Source organism: Pongo abelii, chromosome 1 (assembly GCF_028885655.2).
Source record: "Pongo abelii isolate AG06213 chromosome 1, NHGRI_mPonAbe1-v2.0_pri, whole genome shotgun sequence".
Lineage (NCBI taxonomy): Eukaryota > Metazoa > Chordata > Mammalia > Primates > Hominidae > Pongo > Pongo abelii.
The window spans coordinates 24,722,993-24,750,154 of record NC_071985.2 but is presented as its reverse complement, the minus strand read 5'-3'; the positions used below and the strand labels follow the sequence as shown (position 1 = coordinate 24,750,154).

Below are 27,162 nucleotides of genomic sequence, written 5' to 3'. Positions count from 1 at the left end.
ATAAATTAAGTAAATATGTGCAAAAGCTTTTCAAGTTCACATGACTTTAGTAATCTTTGATAAATAAAGCTAGTTTTAAAACTGCTGATAAAATAAAACTTGAATGTCTTCAGAACAGTCAGTATTAAATACAATTCAGACATTTTGCCTGGGACTACTGGTCAGAAAGGTTTAGACTGTCTCTGATGAAAGTTTTCAGGTCATAAAACTGTTGTTTTCTGTGATATTTTTGATAGCTGTTTGGTTTATCTACGATCTTATGTGTTTGGTTTTGAGCCTTCAGATTGTAAGGTCTAGACAAGTGCCCATAGTGAGGTCTGGTGACTTAGGCCACCCCAGCTTTGGTGCAGAGCCAAGCCCAGGATGTCCTCCCTGACTCAGTTGTGCCTTCTAGCCATGCTGGGAGGAATCAGATCCTCCAGGACTTGTCTTCACAGCCTTCTCTGTCCTGGGTTCTACCACCTGGTACATAACAATTAAAATTGCTTACTTCCTAGGTTTTTCAGTAAGAATTAGGGTTACTAAGAGTTAACATTGTAATTAATATATGTGATTAAAACTACTAGATGTAAGAGAAACAATTCTGTATATAAAGTGCAAAAGAAAAATAGGATGTGTTTTGGTAAAGAAAGTTTTTTAAAAAGATGTTAAAATGTTTAACAGATAAGTACGTTTGCCTGACTTAAAGGTAATTTAAAAGTTATTTTAAAAAGATAGACTAAACAGATATAAAAAACTGGGGAAAAAGAAAATGGGAAAAATTGTAATAGGTTATAAAAGGCTTATGAAAATCTTATGCTGTGTGATCAAAGCTGATCAAGATTTGATGGATCTGTATATAAGGTTTTATTAAAATTAGATTTAATAATAATACATTGATACAAGGGTTACATTTGTTTTTTTCTTCTGAACAATATTTTCATATAGTATTAATAAGATATAGTAAAAGATTTTTGTTCACCTTTTCAGTAAATTGCAAAATTTTTAAAAGGAGAGGAGAATGGGAGAGAGAATCTGATGCTGCCTTTATTAGGTCTTTTGATTGGAAAACTGAGTTGCTGCTCTATTGAGTAAAAGTTTTTGCTTTCTGAAATCTTTGAATTATCACTTTAGCTAAATAGATGACTATTATTTTAGAGTGACCTGTGATTTATTTTAATATCAAGTGTCTTCAACCTTTGATATTTGACATACCTCCCAAAAACAAATTTCAAATTCTAAAATTGAGTCTTTTTGACCTCAAACTAACTCTTGGACATTCAAAAAAATGGAGGGCTCTTGAAAATCCAAGAGGGACATATTAGGATTATTGGGATGTTAAAAGGATGTTAAAATCATATGGGAAGTATTATCAAATAAGAAATGGTGTTTGACTTTCTTTGAATTATCTTTGTGTGGATGCTATTAATGTATGCTCCAAAATTGTATGAGGTTTTATAAAAATCTGATATGTCTTGATATATGCAGTAAATCACTTTTTATCCTAAAACCTTTTTGCAAATTCTAAAGCAGTGTGTCTTCGAGGAAATTAATGGAAAGGACTATGACAAGTACTCTTGAATACAGGTTTCTGATAACTTTGGAAATTATACCATTGGATTAGGTAAAAACATTCAGAACCATAATAAAAAACTGATGGGTTTATAAACATTGCTAACCCAATTTCAAACAGAGCAAAAGTTAATTACATAGGACTGAACGATAGAGGACTGAAATAATTTGTTATGACTTCATTTTGTTTGAAATACTGCTGATTGTTTTTATATTTTGCTTTCTAGAGTCAATACATTTTTTTCTTTTAAGCTATTTATAGTTTACAGCAATTGAGTAAAGTATACTTTTGTGAGAAAAATTGAAACATTTACCTTTCTCTCTACCTGAGTTCTCTAGAATTTGAAAATTGTATTCTCATTTTATTGCAATGTGGCTATTTGTATAAGTTCAATAAGAATCTCTTTTCCTTTTGTAACAGGACACATTGGAAACACTGGTTATTTTACTAAAGCTTTGACTGGGATGTCATATTTTCAAGTTTGAGCAGACTGCTTTGAGGGATTAATGTTGACTTTATAAAACCAAGACTTGGAAAAAATGGCCTGGTACCTTGTCTATATGGTTCCTTTGCAGGATCCTGACCTTGGGGTAAGTAACGTCACTTTCTGATAGGCACAGAAACCTCAAGATATTTGGGGATCTTTGGAAGACAGGATATTTTGGGACCTTTGGAAGATAGGAATTCAACCAATTTATGAGCTATCCTCAACCTTGGCCCAAATAAATTCTCTGTATCAACATTGCCTCAGTTTTTTTTCTTTTGGTCAACACTTTGAAGTCATCTTATCCTTAGAAACTCTTGCCCTTCTAGAGTAATTATTTTATATACTAAAAATTGATCTGCATCAAAAATATTACTGCTCCAAAGGTCCTTTTCATAGTGTATGTCATGGCCAGACTGAGATGACCATGGACAGAAGAGGAGAGGGGGAGCTAGTTCCAAGAATTAGACTAGAATGAAGGGGAACTATCAGGTGTCAGATAGGACATTTGTGTATAAGTAAAAGAAACCACCTTAAGCTATCAAGTAGCATCTGGAATTCATGAAAGGAACTGGAAAATAAGAACTGGAAAGACATCTGCTTCTGTGTGTCTGTTTTATTCTTCTTTATCTGCAGACTGGCTTTCTTGTCAATTCAGTCTACATTGTAGCATACGGCCCCACACACAGATTGGCTGTCTCTCAACCCCAATTCGAAATTCTGCAGGGGGTGAGGGAGAATCTGATTGGCCAGTTTGGGTCAAGCATCCAGCCAACTATGGTTAGGAAGGCAAGAGCATGACGTATGAATTGGCCATTCTTAAAGAAAGAATAATCCCTGAGAGATTTAAAAGGGCAACAACACTAAGTCTGGGCATGTTCAAGTTCAAGTCCAGAAAAGGCAGCTACCTGAAGTTAGCCAAATTTGAGTTTTAAGGCAGAGTCCTCCAGGTTGCCAAGTCTGTCCAAAACTTCTGACACAAATGTCAAGTTCACAGGTTTCCCCAGATTACCCTCAGGTTTGATAATTCACTAAAAAGACTCATAGAACTCACTGAAAGATATTATACTCATAGTCACATTTATTACAGGGAAAGGACATGACTTAGAACTAGCCAAAGGATGACACTGGGCAGAATCTAAGGAAGGTTCCAAATGGAAGCTTCTGTCATCCTTACAGGTTACCTTCTTGACATGAGTGAGTGGCAATACGCGTAGAATATTGCCAAGCTGAGAAGCTCACTCCAGTTTCCGTGTCCAAAGATTTCATTGAAGTTTCATTACCTAGGCATGTCTAATTGATTGCTCACATGTTTGAACTCAATCTCCAGCTCCCTTCCCCCAAGGTCAGGCTAATATCAGTGGCCCCAAACCCCAACTTTCTAAGCACACACAGTTGGTCTTTCTGGCATGGTACCCTAAAACTATTGGGTGTGACCCACCCCACCCTGAGTCATCTTGCTAGTATAAACTATTCACTGTAGGCAGAGGGGGCCACCATCAATAAAAAAAAAAACACTCTTATGAGGAAATTCCAAGTGTTTAGAGATTTCCTCTCAGGAGCTGAAGACAAAGGCCAGATCTCTCTGTATGTGGCCAAATTTCTTACTACACAGCAGCAAATACCGCCACTATTCTGTTTTCATGATCTTAACAAGAAAAGCATGGTAAGGTTGGCTCTAACCTTGACGTAAAGCTCGTGTTTTCTGCTCCGTGATGATTATAAAGAATAGAGTCAGAGGCCTGGTGGTGGACACCATCTTTAACTGACATAGGAGAGAGATTCTGGCAGCAGCTCGCAGTGGGATTTGTGGTAGTCAGTAGTCCATGATGGCTGAACGGGGGGGCAGTACTTGGCACACTAAAGGTATACAGGGCAATAGATGGTTCTGAAATCCATGGTGGCTGAACAAGGTGGTAGTACTTGGGATGCTAAAGGTATACAGGGCAATAGATGGTTCTGAAAGGTATAAAGGGCAATAGATAGTTCTGTTGACTGGGACAGGTTCCAAATGCTTTGGAGTAAGTGAATTTAACCTTCTAGATTCTCCCACATTCCTTTTCTATATTCTTTTCTTTATTCACATATTATCTTAGGTCCTCACAGCTACCTTCCCAAGGCAGTGGCCCAAACCCCAGGAAGATTGCTCTTCATTTTCTACAACCTGCTCCATTCACATGAACCCACACCCATCTTCAAAATCACTTCGTTTCCAGGGAGAATTGTAATCAGATAAACTAACGTGTATTTCAAGTTAAATTGTATATGTTCTTTGAAATTCCATTTCTGTTCTATCCGCAAAAGAGAGTCAAAGTAAGAATTCAAAGTTACAATCAGGGACCAAGCTGTGAAAGTTATAGAAAGCAAGAAGATTAATCTGTTTTTTTAAACAATTTGATGCAAATGAACAAAGCTGAGTTTAAAGAATAGAAAATTTAGCAGCATAAACGAATCAGGTGGAGAGGAAATTCTCTCTAATTGGAAATAGGGTTTTTCACAAACTCAAGTCACGTAGATTCCTGCCTACCTTTTTCTAGTGGGGTGGTAAACTGATTATTTTAGCTGAAAGATAAAGAATAGATCAGAGAGAGAGAAACCATTTAAATCAACAATTCTGTAAGGTAAATTTGGTGTAATGAGTCTCTGAGAAGGGACTTGTTCAAACTCTTCCCTTTTCCTGGCTTCTTCTGAATTTCGAGTATACTTCCTACTTGTGTACTGTCAAGAGTTTAGTTCCCAACTAAACTGCGTTAAGTGAATTGCATGGAAGTAGAGAAAGAACTAATCTAGATGGATTTGAGCACTGCAAGAGTTTTAACATTTAATCCTGTGTAAAAACAATACAGAAGTTGTAAAACTGAATAGAGATCAGCTTTCTCGTGCGCTATGAGATGCAAACCCCAGGATGGCTCCCAGGGTTTGGTTTGCCAAAAGGCTTTCTCCAGACTTAATCTCCAAGTCTGTAGGATTCATGTTTGAGTAGGTTAATCTGGGAACTGTCCATGAATTCAATAAGAAATCCAATAGAGTTTCCAAAAGACTGCCACATCTAAGACACTAATATTAAATAGCATAGTAGACTCTAACTAGTGAATTGAGAGAGATACCCTCTCTCTCTATATGTTACCGGTAAAGGGTCTTGACTGCAAGTTGTCCAGGTTCTTGGCGTTTTGAACAAAGAATTGGACAAAACGCACAATAAAGCAAGGAAAGAATGAAGCAATGAAAGCAGAGATTTATTGAAAATGAAAGTACATTTCACAGGGTGGGAGTGGCCTGAGCAGCGACTCAAAGGCCCTGGTTACACAATCTTCTGGGGTCCAAATACCCCATTGGCCACTTCATGTACACCCGGTGCAAATGAAGCAGTGGCCCACAACCAGAGGCCAAAGTGAAGTTACAAAGTTACACTCCTATGCAAACATCTGCTTGGTTGCTTTCTGCAACCAATCAGAGGTACTTTCAATTTTCCATCTGCCATGTACAAAGTGTTGGGGGAGGGGGGTTTGCAAAGGGAGTAGCCTCTGGTTCTTTTGTTACTTAGGTGTGGAAAGTTGGGGTTTTCCTTTTGATTTAGTTCTAGGAAGTCAGAGTCAACTGGCCTTAGGTTCCTTTCTCCACATACCCTATTCTCCTGCCTCATATTCACTAGATAATAGGATACCTCTACACAGGTATTCTCTCTCTCAATTCTTAAGGATAGTAAGATAGAGGATATCTCTACATAGTGGCTTGAATTAGCCCCTACCTGTGTAGAGATATCCTATATCCTACTATATTTGGGAAATATTCTGGACTTGGGTAAATGCTCTGACAGTGGCCTCTGTTACCGACATCAACAGCATGTTACCAGAGAGGAATCTGAGAAAACTCTTTATTTGGGTAACATTGATTTTTAACATGGCTCAAACCTGTTATTTCCACAGCTGGCATAGGGAAATCATTAGGTTTCTCTCCAGATGGATAATGATTTTTGTAACTTGATTTACATTTAGGAATTTAAGGTTCTTAATGAAGGTTGACATATTTGTGAATCCAAATTATTGCATAGTTCTATTGATGATAGTAGTCATCTTATATGCTTAGAAAATATTCCTTTGGATGGCTATGTTAATTGCTATAATTTTCTTCTGTCATTTTAAATCAATTTTTTCTTTGTGAAAACAAAATGTTACAAATCACCATTTTGTACTATTTAGCTGTAAATTACAGTGTATTGAACTAAAATGTTTCAGTTGTAACAAAGGATGGAGAAAATTACCAAAATTTACATCTATATTAAAATAGCTCAGTGCTTATTGTCTTTTGTAAACACTGAAATTAAAACAAATAGCTGGGTGTGGTGGCTCACACCTGTAATCCCCCGCACTTTGGGAGGCCGAGGTGGGTGGATCACCTGAGGTCGGGCGTTTAAGACCAGCCTGACCAACATGGAGAAACTCTGCCTCTACTAAAAATACAAAATTAGCCAGGTGTGTTGGCGCATGCCTGTAATCCCAGCTACTTGGGAGGCTGAGGCAGGAGAATTGCTTGAACCCGGGAGGCAGAGGTTTCAGTGAGCTGAGATCGTGCCACTACACTCCAGCCTGGGCAACAGAGCGAGACTCCATCTCAAAAAAACAAAAACAAAACCAAAAAAATCCCAAAACAAATAGCAATAATAAATGAATTTATATCTGTTTACAAACACAATTAATTCTATTGATCTATACTTTTCTGGTCTTTATGAACCCATTGTTCCTTTTGTGATAGTGGGATAGGTTTAGACTATTTTGCTAACTTTTATCTTAAATTAAACATGCTTGATAAATATTTATACAGGGCCTACAGTTGCTAGGCACTGCAGGGGACACAAAGGAAATAGATCTGCTTTTTTTGTCCTTAAATATTGAGACTCACATAGAGACATAAAGATTCAGGTTCAGAAACTATTGTCTAGAGATTTCCATATATCTTCATTTGTGTCACCAGACAACCTTTCAAGATAGATAAACTACTTTAGGTAGATATATATTATAAGGTAGATAGAAAACCAAGGCCTAGGAGTTGACTTGTTAATGTCACACAGTAAGCAAAAAGACTGGGATCTGACATGTGTTCTTTTCAGTGCTAGTCTTACACTTTCAGCAAAATTCAAGGCAGAACAGGGTGAGCGACACAGTGCAAAGAAAATGCTATGGGAGTTTGGGGGAGGTCACACAGAAACTTCTAAAAATTTCCCCATAAGTGATAATAATTTCCCCATGTGGGCTTTACTTTCCTCTTAATAGCCTCCCGGCTGAGGACTTTTGACCCCATTATTCTAGTTATTTCTCTGAGAAGAGACAACTTTGGTAGGTATGCCTTCACTTCTTTGACCTGCTTCTCTCTTATGGTGTCTCATCTTTTCACCTCTTTTTCCTCTGTATTCTGGGAGAACTGCTGGGGTTAAACTGCCACATCACTTATTCGCTTTTCTGCAGTAATAATTTTCCTCTGTACTGCCTCTAGTACAGATTCAAATGCTTCCACAACATTTTTGGTTTTTCTTAAATTTTATTTTGCTAGCTTCTTTTTAAAATTCTGCCTGCATCCAAGTCTATTCTCTTCTTATGTCTCTGTTCCTACAGGAAGGCTGTATTTTCTTGGTTCCTTGGGAAAACCAAACAGATGTTTTCTAAAATTTTCTTCTATATCTTACAAAAAATATTTGTTTAGAGGATGTTTTTCTTCTGAGTCTTTAGATTAAAAAATTTTCGAAATAAAGACAAGGTTGTATGAGTTACCTAACCTCACACAACTTCTTCATTAGAAAAATGATGTCAGTAATGGTACTCACCTCATACAATTGGTATGGGAAGTAAATGAACTAATACATGTAAAGTATTTGCAGTAGTCTGGGTCCAGTCAGGATACAGAAACCAGAGAGTAGGCTAAACGGGGAAAAGTTGATGTATAAATGTATCAACAAAAGGGTAACTATAGAATATAAGGAAACTACATGGTACCCTATGGTTGAGGGAGGCAGGAAAAAACAAACTTGGAAGGGGCTCAGACCTTGTGGGAGAAGATGTGATTCAGCCCACCGGATAGCAGAGAATTTTGTTGGCTTGGCCAGGCTGGAGCTGACCTGGGGCTGCTGGGCAAGCAACAGCCCCCCCTCTGGACTGCAGGCTTGCAACCAGCAGCCAGGGGTATGGGTCTGCAATGAGAGTCGGGTTATCTTCAGGGACAGGAGCCCTTCAGAGTACATGGGCTGTGTGGGTCTGTGGTGTCTGTGTCCCGAGGGCTGCAGAAAGGCTATTGCCAGGCCAAGTCTTCAAGGTCACAGAGACCAGTTCGAGGTCTGTACTGGAGCAGGCTCTGCCAAAATAGCCTCACACCTATACTGCTAACTCCAGGTCATGCTGGAAAGGGCAGGAGATCCTCTTCCTTTGACAATGTTCCTCTACTACCATCTACTGGAAGAAACATAACACTGCATTCACTTTAAAGAACTCAAGAATTTCATTATCACAGAGCTATAAACTGAAATGTGTATTCAAAGCTGAGCAATCCTATATTGATAACTGACACAGAACTTAAAATTGTGCCTGGCACATGGTAAATATCACATTGCTGGAGATAACATTTTGCTATTATTATTGCATTCTTTTCTTTGTTTAATAATCTTTGAATAAAGAGACATCTATCCAGCTTGGTGTGGGCCAAGAGGCCAGGTATACTGAGTGCCTTTAGTTCTTCTCAGTACTAATTTGAGAGCTAGTAGATTCTCTCTCATATCTAGAATGAGCCTTAAGGTTGATGTAAACAACCCTTAGTCACCCTTATAGGCATTGATCTGATGAGCTCTTCCCTACCCTTCTAGCTGATTTTCCTGATTATCAGAGGCTCATGTAGTTTGTAGTTTCTCTTTGTACAAATGTAAGTCAAAGATACAACTCCTTCACATGCCCAGCTCCCAGGGCCTGTTTTTTGGCCCTGCCCACAGTGCTTCCAAGATAGAATGCCTCATAAGATGTAATGCACCCTTTCCTCTGCTGGATGCTGTTGGTTCTGTGGCATCACAGGAGTTGCAGTCTCTGACTGGGTATGTGGGGACAGGGAAAGAGGTCATAAGTCCGCCTGAAGCATTAAATTATTCTGGTGCAGTAAAGACATAACTGTACGATTTTCTAGTCTGGCCATTCTAAAGACCAAACTTTTACCTACCTTCCTCGCAGCATTATATTTGCTCATCTATTTTAGAAGATGGGTAGCAGAGTTCAGGAACATATATCTCAGCCAACTGCCATACATTCCACTATTGATAGACCATCCCAATAGACTCTGGTTTCCAGAGTTGCAGCCACTGTTTGCCATTTTATGTATCATTTCAAAGATTTTTTTGAGAAGGTGAGAAAAAGGATATTAGGGAACATTAGCATGCCTTTTTTTCTTTTCTTTTAGAGATGAGGTCTCACTCACTATGTTGCTCAGGCTGGCCTTGAACTCCTGGGCTCAAGTGATCCTCCTGCCGCAGCCTCCCATGCCATTTTGTCGGAGGAGTTTGAACCAGAGCAACTCCAACTTAAATAGGGGTTGGGTAAAATAAGGCTAAGACTTATTGGGCTGCATTCTCAGACGGTTAGGCATTCTAGGTCACAGAATGAGACAGGAGGTCAGCACAAGATACAGGTCACAAAGACCTTGCTGACAAAACAGCTTGTAGTAAAGAAGCCAGCCAAAACCCATCAAAAACAAGATGGCGACAACAGTGACCTCTGGTCGTCCTCCCTGCTACACTCCCACCAGCTCCATGACTGTTTACAAATGTCATGGAAATGTCAGGAAGTTACTCTATATGGTCTAAAAAAGGGGAGGTTTGAATAATCCATCCTTTGTTTAGCATATAATCAATAAACAACCATAAAAATGGGCAACCAGCAGACTTTGGGGCTGCTCTGTCTATGGAGTAGCCATTCTTTCATTCCCTTATTTTCTTAATAAACTTGCTTTTGCTTTGCACTGTGAACTTGCCCTGAATTCTTCCTTGCACAAAACCCAAGAACCCTCTCTTGGAGTCTGGATCGGGACCCCTTTCCGATAACATCTTCTGTTAAATCATAAATTTTTCAAAGTATAAATAATAATAATAGCTACCACTTAATAAGTGCTTGCCATGTAGCAGCTGCCACCTTTTCTCATTTACCTTTAATGTGATACCATGCTGGAATTCAAATTCAGGTTACCGTAACTACAAAATCCATGTTCTACGTTACACTGTACAGCTATACTATTTTACATTTTCTTTTCTTTTTTTCTTGGAGACAGAGTCTCGCTCAGTCACCCAGGCTGGAGTGCAGCTGCACCATCCTGGCTTACTGCAACCTCCACCTTCCAGGTGCAAAGGATTCTCCTGCCTCAGCCTCCTGCGTAGCTGGGATTACAGGCACCCACCACCACTCCCAGATAATTTTTGTATTTTTAGTAGAGACCAGGTTTCACCACGTTGGCCAAGCTGGCCTCAAACTCCTGGCCTCAAGCGATCCACCCACCTCAGCCTCCCAAAGTGCTGGGATTACATAGGAGTGAGCCACCACCTATAATCTATTACAGACCCAACCTCTATTTTACATTTTCATTCCATATATTTTTACTTTATTTTTTCCTAGGAAAAGTGTATGGGCTTTGTGATAGGCAGAATAATCACCACCCCAAAAGATATACATAATCCCTGAAACCTGTGACTGTTACGTTACATGACAAAAAAAAAAAAAAAAAAAAAAAAAGGTGGCGGGGGGAGCTTTGTAGATGTGATTGAGTTAAGGCTCTTGAATTAGGGCATTATCCTGGATTGTTTGGGTAAGCCCTAAATGTAATCACACTTCCTTATAAGACAGAAGTGGAAGATATCTGGCATATAGGGGAGGATAAGGTAATGTGACCACAGATGCAGGGACAGGAGTGAAACAGCCACAAGCCAAAGAATGCCAGCAGCCACCAAAAGCAGGAAGAGGCAAGGAATAGATTCTCCCTTGGAGCCTCTGCAGGCAGTGCAGCCCTGTAGGTGTCTGATTTCAGCTTAGTGGAACTAGTTTTAGACTTCTGGTTTACAGAACTGCGAGCATAACATTTTCTTGTTTTAAGAATAAATCTGTGGCCAGGCGCCATGGCTCACGCCTATAATCCCAGCACTTTGGGAGGCCGAGGTGGGCGGATCACCTGAAGTCAGGAATTCGAAACCAGCCTGGCCAACAGGGTGAAACTCCATCTCTACTAAAAATACAAAAATTAGCTGGGCGTGGTGGCGGGCACCTGTAATCCCAGCTACTCGAGAGGCTGGGGCAGGAGAATTGCTTGAACCTGGGAGGCGGAGGTTGCAGTGAGCTGAGATCACGCCATTGCATTCCAGCCCAGGTGACAAGAGTGAAACTCCATCTCAAAAAAAAAAAAAAAAAAAAAAAAAAAGAACAAATTTATTACAATAGCCACAGAGAATGCTAACTGGTTTCTAGAGTGTCAACTCCAAACTGTTGGTGGTTTCCAAAGTATACACACTAGCTCAGTGGTAGAGGAGGTGGTGGAGTATCTGCTGTGGGCGTGGTTCATTAGCTCCACAGTATTCCATCTATTAATACTTGTCAGAAGGGATCTTATAACTCATTGAATGTATCTCATCCAATGTATCAACTTCCCCTTCGACATTCTCTTCAAATGATTGTCAGGCCTCTGCTTACACAACTTAGACAAGTCCCCTGATTCTGCTTCAAACAAGTCCTCCCACTGGCAGAGATTTCACTACTTTTCAAGGTGTGGGATCCATACTTAGACAGCTTGACTAATCAGACATTTTTTCCCTGATATTTAACGTCAATCTGCCCTCTTATAGTTTTCATGCATGGGCTCTGGTTATATACCCTGGAGCATCAAAGAATATGTCTATTCCCACTTCCTCAGGATAATTGATGAACTTTACCTCCAGCCAAATCATACTGTGAACTCAAGAAATTCACAATCAACTAAAACCCTTAAGATTTTGTTCATGATTACTACTGTTAAACCACATCTACCCCCATATGTTTTGGCAAAGTTAGTTTTTTGGACCCAACTATATTCTACACATACCCCTATGAAACTGGACCATGTTAGACTTGGTGCATTGTTTCAGTTTATAAAGATTCTCTTTGATCCTGGCTCATTTATTTACCCATCCCAGTTTCATGTTGTATGCACCTAAACCAGCATGCCATGATGTCAATATCGAACTCTTTAATAAAAACTTTGAAAGGAATTAGGCCAAGGAGAGCCTAGCAATATAGCACTAGAAACCTTTTCCCATGAATTATAAAATTCCTAAGCACAGTATCACTTTTGTATCCATAAGGATATCATGAGAATCTTTACCAAATGTCTTGCTAAAAATCCAAATAATACCATATCAATGTTATACTCTTTATCCATTTATACAGTTCATACTTGAAAGTGCTATTTGAATTTGCTCATATATCAAGTTGCTTTATAAAATTTAAGAGTCTTTATACTTATTCAAGAAATCCAGTGGCCTAATAAGCTTGTCAAAAAAAAAAGAAAATGCATGAACAAATTCTCAGAAGTTCACTTTTTATCATAGAATTAAAATATCTGGTAGTTTTCTTGAAGTAGAAAAAAGAGTAATATTTTTCAGTGATATTTATGACTATAAAAGGGCTACACAAAGGTTCATAGAAAAAAACCCCATTGCCGGGCGTGTTGGCTCACGCCTGTAATCCCCGCACTTTGGGAGACCGAGGCAGGCGGATCACAAGGTCAGGAGATTGAGACCATCCTGGCTAACACGGTGAAACCCCGTCTCTGCTAAAAATACAAATTAGCTGGGTGTGGTGGCGGGCGCCTGTAGTCCCAGCTACTCCTGAGGCTGAGGCAGAAGAATAGCTTGAACCCGGGAGGCGGAGCTTGCAGTGAGCTGAGATCACGCCACTGCACTCCAGCCTGGGTGACAGAGCACGACTCCATCTCAAAAAAAAAAAAAAAAAAGAAAGAAAAAAGCCCCATTAACACCGAAGCATTGGGTAGAAAATAATCTCCTGAGTATAATGAAGATGAGTGTTTGAGAGGTTCAACAATTCCAATCTTCTCTGCAACACTGTCCCCAGTCAGCCAAATCACAATGAGATACCATCTCACGCCAGTCAGAATGGTGGTTATTAAAAAGTCAAGAAACAACAGATGCTGGCGAGGCCATGGAGAAACAGGAACACGTTAACACTATTGGTGAAAATGTGAATTAGTTCAACCATTGTGGAAGACAGTGTAGAGCCAGAAATACCATTTGACCCAGCAATCCCATTACTGGGTATACACCCAAAGGACTATAAATCATTCTACTATAAAGATGCATGCACACATATGTTTATTGCAGCACTATTTACAATAGCGAAGACATGGAACCAACCCAAATGCCCATCAATGATAGACTGGATAAAGAAAATGTAGTACATACACACCAGGGAATACTATGCAGCCATAAAAAGGAACAAGATCATGTCCTTTGCAGGGACATGGATGAAGCTGGAAGTCATCATCATCAGCAAACTAACACAGGAATAGAAAGCCAAACACTGCATGTTCTCACTCATAAGTGGGAGTTGAACAGTGAGAACACATGGACACAGGGAGGGGAACAACACACATCAGAGCCTGTCAGGGATTGGGGAGTAAGGGGAGGGAGAACATTAGGACAGATAGCTAATGTATGCGGGACTTAAAATTTAGATGGGTTGATAGGTGCAGCAAACCACCATGGCACATGTACACCTATATAACAAACCTACACGTTCTGCACATGTATCCCAGAACTTAAAGTAAAATTAAAAAAAAAGTTTAGTACACTTTTGCCAATACAATTTTAAAGACAACATTTTTATGTTTTTCAATTTTTTTTGTCAAAACTGTGAAACTGTGGATTTAGCTCATTTAATTTATGGAAAATGTCTGCTGTATAATCAGCATTGTCAAATCAATTAGCCAAATCAGGTTGACTTTTTATCATAAAATCTGACTTCATTTTTCCATTGAAATAATTTCATTAAAAAACATTTAAAAAATGATTACAGAAAGCACTGGGAAAGAACTTATAAATGCATTTAAAAAATAGATTACTAAAACCAATCAAGTTAAGATGAAATACTATAGATATACTTTATTCACTTTTATAGTAAGTTATACAAAAAAGAATAAGCCTATATAACACTTCTCATTACTTAAATTATAATAATGCAATGCGATATGTAGATAAAATATAAATTATTGATAAAGGCAGGGGTGTGATTAAAAATACGGTATTTCTTTGGTAAATGTGTGTCAGGTGTGCACTGAATACTGATCATTGGCCCTTGTTATAAAGTGAGAATCATAGTGTCTACCTCAGAAATACTCCATGAATGTCATATGCATCATGATGAAAATATGCATATGCACCTACTGAAAAGAAAAGTTTATGAAGGCAAAAAACCCCTATTTGATACAGCACAGGAAATAAATTTTGTTAACAGTAGATGGAAAATATAACACAATGTATGAAATGAAATAAGATGAAGGTTGAATGTAACGGGGATAGATAGTTGATAATATAATTAGATAAATATATTTTAACTAACTTCATAGTCATATAATGAATGAATTTTAAATAAATCACATAACATTTTAGTCCTTCAGGTCTTATCCAGTGTGTTTTCAAGAACCTGGTGGTCTGGTTAAATTTAAAATAATTAGTGTCACTAACCAGTACTGCTTTATTGTTTGCAGGTGCTTTTATTTCTAGCTAATGAAATCTGGTAGAAATGAGTATTATGAACAGCTGAAAAACATCACTTGCATTTTAAGGCATGAAAGAAGCTTTATTTAGTGATTAATATTTCTTACTGATCTTCTCTGTTTTGCATTCATTAAACACTCCATTAAGAACAAATAATTTTTTGACACTAGTCAGGGTACAGAAGAGACAAGCCCATTAAAAGAAAGTCGTCATTAACTCCACTGCCCACACTGTACAATATATCTGATGACATGACGTTTCAATAGCTGCTTTTTCTAGCACCACTCTTCACAGAAATAAAGACAAAGACGGAGCCCTACAATATGCTATAGATGCTTTAATTGATTATTATAAGAGGCGCCTTATCTCCTGGTTATAATTATTTTTGTATTGGCTCTTTGGCATTTTTGCAGGTTTTTATACCTGGGCAAAGCACAATAGTAGGATTCCAGAGGGGTGAGAGCTTGTCTTTCTCTTGTAAAGTGAGTGAAGGGAGATTTTGAAATGGGGGTTAGGAAAGGCAAATCTTCATGATGTTAGGAAAGAATATATATGAAGACCTGGATGTGTAATTGGATTCTGATTCCTTTAAAACCATCAGTACCCTAAAATCCATGAAAGTCTGGGCTCTGCCCAGAGGTACTGGGTACTGCACCCTGGTTTGAAGACCACTGCTTTGCCTACAGTAGAAACAGTAGAAATGCAACAAAGTGGCAGACTAAACATATAGCTTGTGGATGGAATCCACAGGACTTGGCAAGAGATTGAATTGGGGTAGGTAAGGGAGTGGGAAATGTCAAGGATGACGCCAGTGATTTTTGGTTTAAGCAAATAGAATTGCTATTTACTGAGATAAGTAACACTAGATGTGAACTCGGGTGGCCCTTTATAGTCTGTCTTTTTTGTTGATCTTACTTTGTTTTAGACAGTCTATTGACTGATATTTTATTAAGTTACGACTCTCAACTTTTTGGCCAATTTTATTCAAAAGGAAATGATTATTGGCATATAAAAACATTATTTCCAAAATGTTTTTCCTTTTTAAAGTGACATATTTCCTTACCCTCAATACCTAAACCCGCTTACCAAACAGCATCTCAAAGACTCAAATTCATACATAGATTTTATTGTAATATGACGAATGGTTATATATTTAAACTTATTAAATACTGTAATAAAAATGGGAAGCTGATTTTTAAAATATTAATCACAGCTTTAGATGTAATAGGCCCCAACAAATCTCTACATTGTTTTTTTTTTCTGTGGATCCCACCAAGAAATATGAAGTCACCCAGGTATTTTTTGTGCCTAGCTCAGTGCCTGGCACATAGTAAGTGCTCAATAAATATTGTAGTTGTTGCGTGAGTGAAATATAGAACATTAACTTACTAAATTTTTATAAGACGTTTAAAAAGAAATGGGGTACATTAATATATCTGTAATTATTTTTACCTTAGAATTTTATACCTCTTAGACCTGTTTCATTGCATATATACGATCCTTCACTAGTAAGTGAGGCTTTTTAATGAAAGTTCACGCCCACGAGTTGTGAAAATCTTAAGTGTAAGTCACCTCTTTCAAAGGTCTCAGAGCCACCTGTTCTGCAAAGGCACACATTTCTCCCGCCTTTAGGCCATACCTAGGTAGGCACGCTCTGCACCCCCAACACCCCCCTTACCCCCAGCACCATTGGTGTCACATCGGAGGCCACCGCGTACCCGCGGTGGAATCTCGCAAGAGCCGGAGCCCCTCCTCACCTGCCCGGCACCCAGGATCCCTTGCGCCGCGTTCGGGACCCCACCCCCATTCTGGCCTCTTCGCTCGGGCGCAGGCGTGGCGCTTGGTCAGGCGGTTACGGCCAGGAGGCGTCGGAGCCTGGCGTGGTAGGGCTGTGCTGCGCGGTCCTTCCCATTCACCCTCTTCTGGCGCTCTCCGGCGTGGGCGGGCCGGACCTTCGCCGCTTCCAGGAAGGGCCACCACGGCCGTCCGACCACGGCGCGGCGGGTAAGGTCGTCCGCGTCTTCCTGCCAGCTGTCGGCGGAGCCTCGGCGGGCGGGGCGGCGCGTGGGGCCGCCGGTGTCGCACTGGGAGGGCTGCGTGGGCGCGGAGGGCCTGGGCGCTCCCCAGCTGTTGTGGGAGCGCCTCCGAGTCTCCGCGCGGAACCCTCACCAGGCAGATGCTGGCTCATCCACCAGGTGCCGGCGCTGCCACGCCGGGAGCCCCGACCGCAGGAGCTCTCACCGCGGGGGTCTCTTAGTTGCTCTCCCTCAGGCAGGCCGCGTTCCCTTCTATTCCTATATTTCTGAAGTTTTTTTAAAATTTTCCATTTATAAACGAATAATGAGCTCTTTGAAAAACCTTGCCATCACTTATTGTATAATATATACGTATACACTCTCAACACAAATATATATGGATGATTGTAAGTGATTTTTTATGTAGAGATATAACTTTTTTAAGAAGTTGATGAATTACATTAGGGACACTAATGGATATTTTACTTGCATTTGTGGGATAGACTACGCTAGGAAATATATGTATATATACAGTCATGTGCCTCATAACAGCGGTAGTCCCATAAGATTATAATGAAGCTGAAAAATTCCTGTCGCCTAGTGATGTCATAGTCAAGGCATTATGTGTTTGTGGTGATGCTATTGTAAACTGTGCTGCCAGTCATAAAAGAGTAGCACATACAATTTATGTACAGTACATAGTACTTGATAATAATAGATGAGTATGTTACTTGCTTATGTATTTACTATACCATACTTTTTTTTTTTTTTTTTTGAGACGGAGCCTGGCTCTGTCGCCCAGGCTGGAGTGCAGTGGCGCCATCTCGGCTCACTGCAAGCTCCGCCTCCCGGGTTCACGCCATTCTCTTGAGTGCCTCAGCCTCCGGAGTAACTGGGACTACAGGCGTCCTCCACCATGCTCGGCTAATTTTTTTTATATTTTTAGTAGAGACGGGGCTTCACCGTGTTAGCCAGGATGATCTCGATTTCCTGACCTCATGATCTGCCCACCTCGGCTTCCCAAAGTGCTGGGATTACAGGCGTGAGCCACCGCGCCCGGCCTCTATACCATACTTTTTAATGATTATTTTAGTGTACTCCTCTTTATTAAAAAAATGTTACCTGTAAAACAGCCTTAGGCTGGTCCTTTAGGAGATATTCCAGAAGAAGGCATTGTTATCATAGGAGATGACAGCTCCATGTGTTATTACCCCAGAGACCTAGTGGGACAAGATGTGGAGTTGAAAGACATTGATATTGGTGATACTGATCCTGTCTATGCCTAGGCTAATAATGTGTTTGTATCTTAGTTTATAATTAAAAAGTTTAAAAAGTAAAATAAAATTTTAAAATAGAAAAATGCTCATATTAATAGAATAAGGATATAAAGGAAATATTTCTGTAGAGCTGTACAATGTGTGTTTTAAGCTAAGTGTTATTACAAAAGAGTAAGAAATAAAGTTTGTAAAGTAAAAGTTACAAGAAGCTATGATTTATTATTGAAAAAATTTATTTTTATATTTAAATGTTTTTATTTGTACCAGATTATGAGGTACGTGAGAAATTTTGGTACATGTATCTAATGTGTAGTGACCAAATTACAGTACTTAGGTTGTCCATGACCTGAGTACAATATATTTTTGTTAAGTACATTTTACTCCACTATCAAACACTGAATTTATTCCTTATATCTTACTGAGTCTTTGTACCCTTAAGCCCACTTCTGTTCATCCTCCCACTTCTTGCCATTCACCCTTCTCAGTCTGTTATCTATTTGTCCACTCTCTACCTCCATATAGTATTCAAATTTTAAACTTAAATTTTACTCAAATTTTGTAGCTCGCACATATAAGTGAGAACATGATATTTATCTTTTTGTGCCTGGCTTATTTCACTTAAGATAATAACTTCCAGTTCCATCTATGTTACTGCAAATGATATGATTTCATTCTTTTTTATGGCTGAATAATATTTCATTTTGTATATATGTACCACATTTTTTATCCATTCATCCATCGATGGGCACTTAGATTAATTCGGTATCTTTGCTTTTGTGAATACTGCTGCAATAAATGTGAGTGCAGGTATTCCTTTTATATATTGATTTCTTTTACTTTGGTTAGATACTCAGTAGTGAATTGCTGAATTGAATGGTAATTGTATTTTTAGTTTTTTAAGAAATCTCCCTACTGCTTTCCATAGTGGCTGTACTAGTTTACATACCCAGTAACAGTGTATAAGAGTTCCGTTTTCTCCACATCCTTACCAACATCTGTTATTTTTTGACTTTGACTTTTTATTAATAGCCATTCTGACTGGGGTAGGATGGTATCTCATTCTGGTTTTTGATTTGCATTTCTCTGGTGGTGTTGAGCATTTTTTTCAAATACCTATTGGTTGGTTACGTGTCTTCTTTTGAGAAATGTCTATGCATGTCCTTTGCATACTTTTTAATGGCATTGTTTGTGCTTTTCCTCGAGTTGTTTCAGTTCCTTGTATATTATGGGTCTTGGTTCCCTGTCAAATGAATAGTTTGCAATTTTTTTCTCCCATTCAACAGGCTGTTTTTTCACTCTGTTGATTATTTGTTTTGCTGTGCAGAAACTTTCTAGTTTAAATCCCATTTGTCTATTTTTATTTTTATTGCCTGTGCTTTTGAGGTGTTAGTCACAAGTTATTTGCCTAGACCAATGTCCAGGAGAGTTTTCCCTAGTTTTGGATCTTACATTTAAGTCTTTAATCCATTTTGAGATGATTTTTGTATATGGTGAGAGATAGTGGTCCAGTTTCATTCTTCTGCATGTGGCTGGCCAGTTTTCCAAGCATCATTTATTGAAAAGGGTATGCTTTCTCCAATGTAGGTTCTTGTCAGTTTTGTTGTAAGTCAGTTGGCTATAAATATGTGGCTTTAATTCTTGGTTCTTTATTTGGTACAATTGGTCTGTGTGTCTCTTTTTATACCATTGCCATGCAGTTTGGGTTGTTATAGCTTTGTAGTATATTTCGAAGTCAGGTAATGTGATGCCTCCAAACTTTGTTCTTTTTGTTCAGGATTTCTTTGGCTATTCAGGCTCTTTTTTTATTCCATATGAATTTGGGGGATTTTTTTTCTAATTCGGTGAAGAATGATATTGGTATTTTGATAGGAATTGCATTGAATCTGTAAATTGCTTTCGGCAATATGGTCATTTAAGTGATATTAATTCTTCCTATCCATGAGCATGGGATGCTTTTTTATTAGTTTGTGTCGTATTCAATTTCTTTCATTAGTGTTTTATAGTTTTCTATGTAAAGATCTTTTACCTCCTTGGTTAAATTTATTTTTAGGTATTTTTCTTTTGTGGCTATTGTAAATTAGATTGCCTGCTTGATTTATTTCTTGGCTAGGTCATTATTAGTGTATAGAAATGCTACTGATTTTTGTACATTGATTTTGTATCCTGCAGCTTTACTGAATTCATCTGTAAAATCTAAGAATTGTTTGGTGGAGTTTTTAGGTATTTCTAGATATAAAATCATATGATCAACAGAGAGGGACCATTTGATTTTCTTTTTTTTCCAATTTGATGCCTTTTATTTCTTGCTCTGGCCTGAATGTTCTGGCTAGGACTTCCAGTATGAGGCTGAATGAGAGTGGTGAAAGGGGACATCCTTATCTTGTTTCAGTTGTTATAGGAAAGGCTTTCAACTTTAATCCGTTCAGTATGATGTTAGCTGTGGGTCTATCCTACGTGGCCTTTGTTACTTTGAGGTATGTTCCTTTTATGCCTGGTTTGTTGAGAGTTTTTATCATGAAGCAATGATGAATTTTGTCAAATGCTTGTTCTGCATTTATTGAGATTATCAAATGGCTTTTGTCCTTCATTCTGTTGATGTGATGTATCATGCTTATTGATTTGCATATATTGAACCATCCTTTCACTCCTGGTATAAATCCCACTTGATCATGGTGTATTATTTTTTTGATGTGCTGTTGGATTTGGTTTCCTAGTATTTTGCTGAGGAGTTTTGCAACTATGTTCATGAGGGATATTGACCTGTTGTCTTCTTTTTTGTTGTTGTTGTGTTCTTGTGTATTACAGATACCACTAACATTGTTTACAGCCAAAGAAATCATGTGGAGACTACACTAATACACACACACAGATTCAAAGTCAAAGTACCGTACCAGCCAGTACCATAGATACATCTTCAGGGAAAAGTCCTTCCCTATGAAAGTAAATTAAAAAATAGGAAGAAGTGACTGTTACACCAGATGCACAGATATCAGCATAAAAACATAAAAAACATGAAAAAGCAAGGAAATATGACACCTCCGAAGGAACACAGTAATCCTCCGTCAGTAGATCTTAATAAAAATAATTTTCAAAATCTCAGATATAGAACTCAAAATATTGATTTTAAAGAATCTCAGTGACATACAAGAGGATTGTTAAAAAATACAAATAAATCAGAAGAATAATTTAGGACATGAATGAGAAATTTCCTAAAGAGATAAGATTCTTTTGAAAAGAACCAAATAAAAATTCTGGAACTGAAGAATTTATTGAAGGAAATACAAAATACATTTGAAAGCTTCAACAATTGATTAAATCAGGTAGAAAAAAGAATCTCGGAACTTAACGATAAGTGTTTTGAAATAATTCACTCAGAAAAAATAAAGAAAAAAGTATAAAAAAGAATGAGAAAAGTCTTCGTGACATTTGGGACAACAAAAAGTGACAAAAGTTATGAATTATTGATATCCCCAAGGGCAAAGAGAGAAAGGATTAGAAAACCTGTTTTACAAAATACTAGATAAAAACTTCCCAAGTCTAGCAAGAGATTTAGACATTCAGACACTAGAGGCTCAGTGATCCTCAGGCAGAAACAATGTGAAAAGATCCCCATGGCACATTATGATCAGACTGTCTAAAGTCAAAGATAGAGAGAATCTTAAAAACACCAAGAGAAAAGATCCTTGTCACCTATAAAGGAAACCCCATTAGACTACTATAGATTTCTCTGCAGAAACCTTACAGGCTAGAAAAGAATGAATGATGTATTCAAAATACCAAAAGAAAAAAAAAGCCAACCGAGAATATATTATCAGCTAAAGTGAAGTGAAGAAGAAATGAAGTCATTCCTAGACAAATGCTGAAGGAATTCAGGATCACAAAATTGGTCCCCTAAGAAGTGCTCAAGGGAGTCCTAAACCTGGAAGTAAAAGGATGACATTTATCATCATGAACACACATGAAAGTATAAAACTCAGTGGTAAAGCAGTCACACAAAGGAGGAAAGGAAAGCACTCAAATGATACCACTGCAGAAATTCACCAAACCACAACAACAAAAAGAGAAAAGTAAAGGAACAAAGAATATATAAAACAACCAAAAAACAATTCACAATATGACAGGAACAAAGCCTCACATGTCAATAATAACCTTCAACATAAATGGATTAAATTATTCACTTAAAAGATATAGAATAGCTGAATGGATTTTAGAAAGATTCAGCTATATGCTGCTTACAAGAAACTCACCTTATCAGTAACAACACATATAGATTGAAAGTAAAGGGATAGAAAAAGATATTCCATGCAAATGGAAGCCAAAAGGGAGTAGGAGTAGCCATACTTAGATAAAACAGACTTTAAGTCAAGAATAATAAAAAAAGACAAGGTCGTTATATAATGATAAAGGAATTAATCCAGTAGGAAGATACAACAGTTCTAAATATATGCAACCAACACTGGAGCACCCATATTAATAAAGCAAATGTTACTAGCTATAAAGACTGCCATACAATAATAGTAGGGGACTTCAATACCCCACTCTCAGTATTAGACAGATTGTCTAGACAGAAAATCAAAAAAGAAACATTAGATTTGAACTGGACTTGAGACCAAATGAACTTAACAAACATTTACAGAATGTTCTGTCCAACGACTGCAGAATGTATATTCTCATTAGCACGTGAAATGTTCTCTAGGACAGATTAGATATTAGGCCACAAAACAAGTCTCAACACATTTTTAAAAATCAAAATCAAGTATGTTTTTTGGCCACATTGGAATAAAACTAGAAAGTAATAAGAACAACTCTGGAAACCATAAAAATACATGGAAGTGTAACAACATGCTCCTGAATGACCAGTGAGTCAATGAAGAAATTAAGACAGAAACAAAAAAAATTTTTGAAACAAATGAAAATGGAAACATAACATACCAAAACCTTTGGAATATATCAAAGTAAGTGCTAATGGGGAATTTTATAGCAATGAATACCTACATGAAAAAAAGAAAGATTACTAATGAACAATCTAATGATGTACCTCAAGGAACTAGAAAAGCAAGAACAAACCAAACCCCAAATTAGTAGAAGAAAAGAAATAATAAAGATCAGATCTAAATGAAATAGTGACTAAAAAACATAAAGAGGATCAATGAAATGAAAAACTGATTATTTGAAAAGAAACAAAATTGATAACTGATAAACCACAACCACCAGCAAGACAAACCAGAAAAGAAGACCTAAATAAACGAAATCAGAAATGAAAAAGAGACACTACAACTGATACCAAAGAAATATAAAGAATCATTAGAGATTATTATGAATAACTGTATGCCAAAAAAATAGGAAAACCTAGAAGAAACGGATAAATCCCTGGACATTTACAACCTATTAAGATTGAACCATGAAGAAACAGAGAACATCAACAAACCAATAGGTAGTAACAAGTTCAAAGCTGTAATAAAAAGTCTCCCATCAAAGAAAAGCCTGGGACCTGATGCCTTCACTGCTGAATTCTACCAAACATTTAAAGAATAATACTAATCCTACTCAAATCCTTCAAGAAAAGTGAAGAGGAGGGAATACTTCCAACCTCATCCTACAAGGCTGGCATTAACCTGAAGCCCAAACCAGAGAAGAACACACAAAAAAGGAAAACTATATGCAAGTATCACTGATGAAGATAGATGCAGAAATTCTCAACAAAATTCTAGCAAAATGAATTCAACAACACATTAAAAAAATTATTCTCCATGATCAATTGAGATTCTTTCCAGGGATGTAAAGATGGTTCAACATACACAAATCAGTAAATGTGATACATCACATTAACAGAACCAGGAACAAAAATCATATGATTATTTGATTAGTTATCAAAAAGCATTTTATAAAATTAAACATCCTTTTATGATAAACATCCTCATCAAAATGGGTATAGAAGGAACATACCACAAAATAATAAAGGCCATATATGACAAACCAACAGCCGACATCAGGGAAATATTGAAGGCTTTTCCACTAAGAAGTAGAACAAGACAAATATACCCACTTTTGCCACTTTTATTTAACATACTTCTGGAAGTCTTGGCCAGAGCAACTAAGCAAGAGAAAGAAAGGTCATCCAAATTGGAAAGGAAGAAATCAAATTAACCTTGTTTGCAAATGTCATGATCTTATATCTAGAAAAATATAAGGGTGCGACCAAAAAAACTGTTAGAACTGATAAATGAATTCAGTAAAGTTGCAAGTTACAAAATCAACATATGAAAATCAGTAGCATTTATATACACCAAAAGCAAACAATCTGAAAAAGAAATCAAGAAAGGAATCTCATTTACAGTAGCTACAAAAATATAAAATGCCTAGAAATCAATCTAATCAAAGAAATGAAAGTTCTTTACAAGAAAACTATGAAAATTTGATAAAAGTAATTGAAGAGGACACAATGAAATATATTCCATGCTCATGGATCAGAAGAATTAATATTATTAAAATGACAATACTACCCAAAGCAATTTACATATTCAATGCAGTCCCTAGCTAAATACCAATGATATCCTGCACAGAAATAGAAAAAACAATTCTAAAATTTGTATGGAACCACAAAAGATTCTGAATAGCCAAAGCCCTCCTGAGCAAAATGAACAAAGCTAGAGGCATCACACTACCAGACTTTAAAATGTACTCCCAAACTATAGTAACCAAAACAGTATGATACTGGCATAAAAACAGATCCATAGACCAATGGAACAGAAGAGAGAACCCCAGTATAAATTCACACATTTACAACCAACTGATCTTTGACAAAGTCACCAAGAACATTCAGTGGGGAAAGGCAAGTCTTTTCAATGCATGGTGTTGGGAAAGCTGGATAACTCTATGCAGAATAATAAAACTGGACCCCTATCACCATACACAAAAATGAAATCAAAATGGATTAAAGACCTAAATCTAAGAACTGAAACTATGAAACTACTAAAAGAAAATGTTGGGAAAATGATCCAAGTATTTGGCAAAGATTTTTTTGTGTAAGTCTTCAAAAGCACTGACAACCAAAGCAAAAAGAGATAATTGGATTACATCAAGCCATAAGCTTCCACACAGCAAAAGAAACAATCAACAAAGTGAATAGACAATCTACAGAAAGGGAGAACGTATTTGCAACCTATCCATATGACAAGGGATTAATAGCCAGAATATATAAGGAGCTCAAACAACTCAATAGCGAAAAAACAAGGATTAAAAATAGACAAAAGATATGAACAGACATTTCTCAAAAGAAGTCATACAAATGGCCAAAAGGCATATGAAAACATGTTTGACATTGCTAATAATCAAATAAATGTAAATCAAAACCATAGTGCAACATCATCTCACTTCAGTTAAAATGACTTGTATCAAAAAGACAGGCAATAACAGATGCTAGTGAGAATGTGGAGTAAGGAGAATCCTCATACACTGTTGGTGGGAATGTAAGTTAGTACAACTACTATGGAGAACAATATGGAAGTTCCTCAAAAAACTAAAAATAGACCTACCATGTGATCCAGCAATTCCACTACTGATTATATATCCAAAAGACAGGAAATTAGTATATCAAAGAGATATCTGTATTTGCATGTTATTGCAGCACTATTCATAGTAGCCAAAATATGGAATCAACCTAAGTTCCCATCAATGGATAAATAAATAAAATGTGATATATATACAAAGTGGAATACTATTCAGCCATAAAAAAGAACCCTGTTGTTTACGGCAATGTGAGTGGAACTAGAGACTATTATGCCAAGTGAAATAAGCCAAGCACAGAAAGACAGATATCACATGTTCTCACTCATATGTGGGAGCAAAAAAAGTGGCTCTCATGCAAATAGAGTAGAATGGTAGTTACCAGAGGCTGGGAAGGGGAGGGGGATGAATGGAAAAAAATATGTATTTATTACCACTGAACTATACTTGTAAAAATGTGAAAGATGGCAAATTATATATGTATATTTTACCTCATTAAAAAAGAGAACTAACAATTTTAAAAATATAATACTTGATTGACAGTTATTTTCTTCTCAGCATTTTGAGGATCTTAATTTATTGTCTTCTGGCTTCTGTTGTCTAATAAACCAGTTAAACAATACACTTTTTGTCTTTTTATTTTGAGAGAGTAAGTAGAACCCTCAGATGCACTGGATTGTACTCTAATCCTTTTCCCCTATACCTGGTCATCATTGATCTTGGCATGGCCCTTTAAAAACTAATCAAAAAACGGCCGGGCGTGGTGGCTCACGCCTGTAATCCCAGCACTTTGGGAGGCCCAGGCGGGTGGATCACAAGGTCAGGAGATCGAGACCATCCTGGCTAACATGGTGAAACCCCGTTTCTACTAAAAATACAAAAAAAACCACGAAAAATTAGCTGGGTGTGGTGGTGGGCACCTGTTGTCCCAGCTACTCGGGAGGCTGAGGCAAGAGAATGGTGTGAACCTGGGAGGTGGAGCTTGCAGTGAGCCGAGATTGCGCCACTGCCCTCCAGCCTGGGCAACAGAGCGAGACTCCGTCTCAAAAAAAAAAAAAAAAAACTAATCAAAAAACATGTTCAAATAATAAACATCTGCAAACCCACTGTATAAGACAAGACTTAGAATATTGAACAATAATTTTTATCTGTGAACCTCTTTGATATGGTTTGGCTCAGTGTCCCCACCCACATCTCTTGTAGAATTGTAATTCCCAGTGTTGGAGGAGGGTCCTGGTGGGAGGTGACTGAATCATGGAGGCAGATGAATCCTTTGTCACATATATGTTAAATGTTATTTCACTTATCTACTGCTGTGTGACAAACCACCTTAAACTCTAGTAGCTTCAATCAACAACAATTTACTCTCTCTTGATTCTAGACTGAGCTGAGTAGTTCTGCTGCTCTATGTGGCATTGGGTCACTCATTCAGCTGGCTGCATTCATTTGATGGCTGAGCTGGGCTGAAGTGAAGAAAGCTTCACTTATGTGTGTGGTGCTTTAGTGCTTTCCCACATACTATTCCATGTGGCTGATTTGGGTGGTCATGGTCA

The 27,162-nt window shown here is 37.7% G+C and overlaps 1 protein-coding gene and 1 long non-coding RNA gene across 27 annotated transcripts in view; one reads left to right on the top strand and one right to left on the bottom strand.

Annotated features, from left to right (window-relative positions):
• The window catches only part of LOC129047774 (uncharacterized), a 30,363-nt gene extending 13,378 nt beyond the window's left edge, over positions 1–16,985 (bottom strand). The window contains exon 1 of the long non-coding RNA XR_008509523.2: positions 16,569–16,985. This is a non-coding gene — a long non-coding RNA (uncharacterized LOC129047774). The remainder of the gene's footprint in view (positions 1–16,568) is intronic.
• DNAH14 (dynein axonemal heavy chain 14) overlaps positions 16,679–27,162 on the top strand; it is a 499,118-nt gene continuing 488,634 nt past the window's right edge. For all 26 annotated transcript variants that reach the window (XM_054519536.1, XM_054519533.2, XM_054519594.1 and 23 more), the window contains exon 1: positions 16,679–16,815. The gene's annotated coding sequence lies outside the window, so the exon portion shown is untranslated. The remainder of the gene's footprint in view (positions 16,816–27,162) is intronic.